This window comes from Gorilla gorilla, chromosome X (genome assembly GCF_029281585.2).
Source record: "Gorilla gorilla gorilla isolate KB3781 chromosome X, NHGRI_mGorGor1-v2.1_pri, whole genome shotgun sequence".
NCBI lineage: Eukaryota > Metazoa > Chordata > Mammalia > Primates > Hominidae > Gorilla > Gorilla gorilla.
Window position 1 is genome coordinate 103,173,693 of NC_073247.2, and position 4,342 is coordinate 103,178,034.

Below are 4,342 nucleotides of genomic sequence, written 5' to 3' on the forward strand. Positions count from 1 at the left end.
AAAATAGACCACAAAATCAGACATTAAACAATCCTCAGCAAATTTAAAAAAAAAATCCAGACCCTCAGACCACAGCACAGTAAAAGTAGAATTCAATATGAACAAAATAGCTCATAACCATATATTTACATAAAAATTAAACAACTCACTTCTGTATGACTTTTGGGTAGATAATAAAATTGAGGCAGGAATCAAGAACTTCTTTGAAGTGAATGAGAACAAATATACAACATACCAGAATCTCTAAGATACAGCTAATGCAGTGTTAAGAGGGAAATTTATAGCACTAAATACTGACATCGAAAAGTGAAACAGATCTCAAGTTAACAGTCTAACATCACAGTGAAAAGAACTAGAGAGGCAAGAGCAAAGCAATCCAAAAGATAGCAGAAGACAAGAAATAACTCAAATTAGAGCTGAAGTGAAAGAAATGGAGAAATTAAAAGCCATTCAAAAGACGAACAGAGCCAGGAACTGATGTTTTGAAAAAATTAATAAGATAGATAGGCTGTTAGACTAATGAAAAAGAAAATGAAGAAGATTAAATTAAACACAATCAGAAATGCCAAAGATCTTACCACTGACTCCAGAGAAATACAAATAACTATCAGAGACTATTATGAAAACCCCTATGCACACATACTAGAAAATCAAGAAGAAATGGATAAATTCCTGGACACATACACCTTCCAAAAATTGAAGCAGGAAAAAATTGAATCCCTGAACAGACCAATAATGAGATCCAAAATGAATCAATAATAAATAGCCTACTAATCAAAAAAAGCCGTGGACCACACAGATTCACAGCTGAATTCTACCGATGTACAAAAAAAGATCTAGTACCATTCTTATTGAAATTATTACAAAAAAAATTGAGGATGAAGGACTTCTCCCCAATTCATTCTATGAGGTAAGCACCATCCTGATACCAAAACCTGGCAGAGTCATACACGAAAAATATAACTTCAGGCCAATATCCTTGATGAACATTGATGCAAATATCCTCAACCAGATAGTAGCAAACGGAATCCAGCAGCACATCAAAAAGTGAATCCACCACGATCTAAGTAAGCTTCATCCCTGGGATGCAATGTTGGTTCAGCATATGTAAATCAATAAATGCAATTCATCACATTAACAGAAAAAAAATCCCATATGATCATCTTAATAGAGGCAGAAAAGACTTTCAATAAAGTTCAACATCCATTCACATTAAAAGCTCTCAGCATACTAGCTATTGAAGGAACATACCTCAAAACAATAAGAGCCATTTATGACAAACCCACGGCCAACATCATACTGAATGGCCAAAAGCTAAAATCTTCCCCCTTGAAAACTGGAACAATACAAGGATGCCCTCTCTCACCAGTCCTATTCCACATAATATTGGAAGTCCTAACCAGAGCTATCAGGCAAGAGAAACAAATAAAGTGCATCCAAATAGGAAGTCAAACTATCCTTGTCTGAAGATGACTAATTCTATATCTAGAAAACACCATAGTCTCAGCCCCAAATCTCCTTGAGCTGATAAGCAACATCAGCAAAGTCCCAGGATACAAAATCAATATACAAAAATCACTACTATTTTTATACACCAACAACAGCCAAGTAGAGGCCCAAATGAGGAACACAATCCCACTCACAATTGCCACAAAAATAATAAAATACCTAGGAATATACCTAATGAGGGAGGCGAAAAATCTCTACAAGTAGAATTACAAAACACTGCTCAAATAAATCAGAGATGAAAAAAAAATTTAAAAATTCCATGCCCATGGATAGGAAGAATCAAGATCCCTAAAACGGCCATACTGCACAAAGCAATTTATAGACTCAATGCTATTCTTATCAAACTACTAATGATATTCTTCACAAAACTATAAAAAAAGATTTTAAAATTCATTTGGAATAATAATAAAAAAAGAACAGCCTGAACAGCCAAGGCAATCCTAAGCAAAAAGAACAAAGTAGGAGACATCATGCTACCCGACTTCAAACTATACTACGGGGCTACAGCAACTAAAACAGCATGGAACTGGTACAAAAACAGACACACAGACCAATGGAACAAAATAGAGAGCCCAGAAATAAGGCCACACACCTACCACTATCAGATCTTCAACAAGGCTGACAAAAGCAATTGGGAAAGGACTCCCTATTCAATAAATGGTGCTAGAATAATTAGCTAGCCGTATGCAGAAGATTGAAAGTGGACCCTTTCCTTACATCATATACAAAAAGTAACTCAAGATGGATTAATGACTTAAATGTAAAATCCAAAATTATTTTTAAAAAACCTGGTAGACAACCTAGGCAATACCATTCTGGACATAGGAACTCACAAAGATTTAATGATGAAGATGCCAAAAGCAACTGCAACAAAAGCAAAAAATTATAAATGAGATCTAATTACACTAAAGAGCTCCTGCACAGCAAAAATAAACTATCAGTAAACAGACAACCTACAGAATTTGAGAAAATATTTGAAAACTATGCATCTAACAAAGGTCTAATATCCAGTATCTATAAGGAACTTAAACAAATTTACAAGAAAAAAACAAACAACTCCATTAAAAAGTGGACAAAGGACATGAACATAAACTTTTCAAAAGAAGACATACACGCAGCCAACAATCATATGAAAAAAAATCTCAATATCACTTATCATTAAAGAAATGCAAATCAAAACCACAATGAGATACCATCTCACAACAATAATAACGGAAAACACCTCCACACATATGCTCACTGCAGCACTATTCACAATAGCAAGGACAAGGAATCAATCTAAATGATCACCAATGACAGATTGGTTGAAAAAAACGTGGTACTTATACATCATGGAATACTATGCAGTCATAACAGAGAACGAGGTCATGTGCTTTGCAACAACATGGATAAAGCTGGAGGCCATTATCCTTAGCAAACTAATGCAGGAACAGAAAAACAAATACTGCGTGTTCTCACTTATAAGTGAGAGCTAAATTATGAGAACAGATGGACACAAAGAGAGAAACACCAGACACTGAGGCCTAACAAACGGTGAAGGCTGGGAGGAGGGAGAGGAGCAGAAAAAATAACTAATGGCTACTAGGCTTAGTATCTGGGTGACAAAATAATCTTTACGTCAAACTCCCATTACACTAGTTTACCTGTATTACAAGCCTACACATGTACCCCTGAATCTAAAATAATTTTTATTTATTTATTTATTTATTTTTGAGATGGAGTCTCCCTCTGTTACCCAGGCTGGAGTGCAGTGGCACGATCTCGGCTCACTACAACCTCTGCCTGCTGGGTTCAAGCGATTCTGTCTTAGCCTCCCAAGCAACTGGGATTACAGGCACAAACCACCATGCCTGGCTAAACTTTTTTGGTATTTTTAGTAGAGATGAGGTTTTGCCATGTTGGCCAGGCTGGTCTCAAACTCCCGACCTCAGGTAATCAGCCCATCTCGGCCTCCCAAAATGCTCGGATTACAGGCGTGAGCCACCACGTTCTGCCTAAAATAATTATTTTAAATAAAAAGAACCCTACCAAGTTTTTTTCTCCACCCTCACCACAGCAAAGCTCAAGAGACTCAAATCTTGGGTCTACAAGTCACAACTTAAGAGGGCCCCTCCAGGCTCCTGGAACTGCACACCTGTTGGAGACTCTAAGGTAAAGCTAACCAAAGAAATTCTTTCCCAGAAACAGATGGCATTGTAATACAGGGACAGCTTTCCTAAGATCATGGACCAAGATTTCTCTGCAATTATGAAGACCTTAATTTTCCTCCTGTTTTCTGCTGTTCTCACCCTTTCTCTTTTCATGCAGGAAAATTCATGGGACAATAACCTGCGGATGGCTTTAGCAAAAGCTTGTGCTCTGGCAAGAAACCAAATAATTGTTGGGTTTGTGGTCTAATGCAAAAAGAAAAATCCTTAAGAAACCATTCCATTATTGCCAATACTTCTTCATGTTCCCATACACACCCTGAAAACCTCAAAGGAAGAGTGAAAAGTTATCCCTGATATGTTAAACATCACCACTTATTGCTTTCCTATGATCTATAGAAGTAGTACTCTTACCTTTTCAATCAATAGCCTAATTGCTACCAGGAACTTTTAAAAAAATCCTCTCTGGGTGATGCCTTTTACAAGGTATACTGTGCCTTCTGGCATCAAATATTAGAGACCCAGGAACTACCTATGTGGGTACAAGTAACTGCTTATATAACACTACTCACCAATAGGTGTGGTTATGCACACCTACAGTATACAACAGAGGGGCCACCTAAGAGCAAATTTCTTTTTGTATTTTATTCAGGAACTATGATTATTGACTGAGTAGATATAACTGA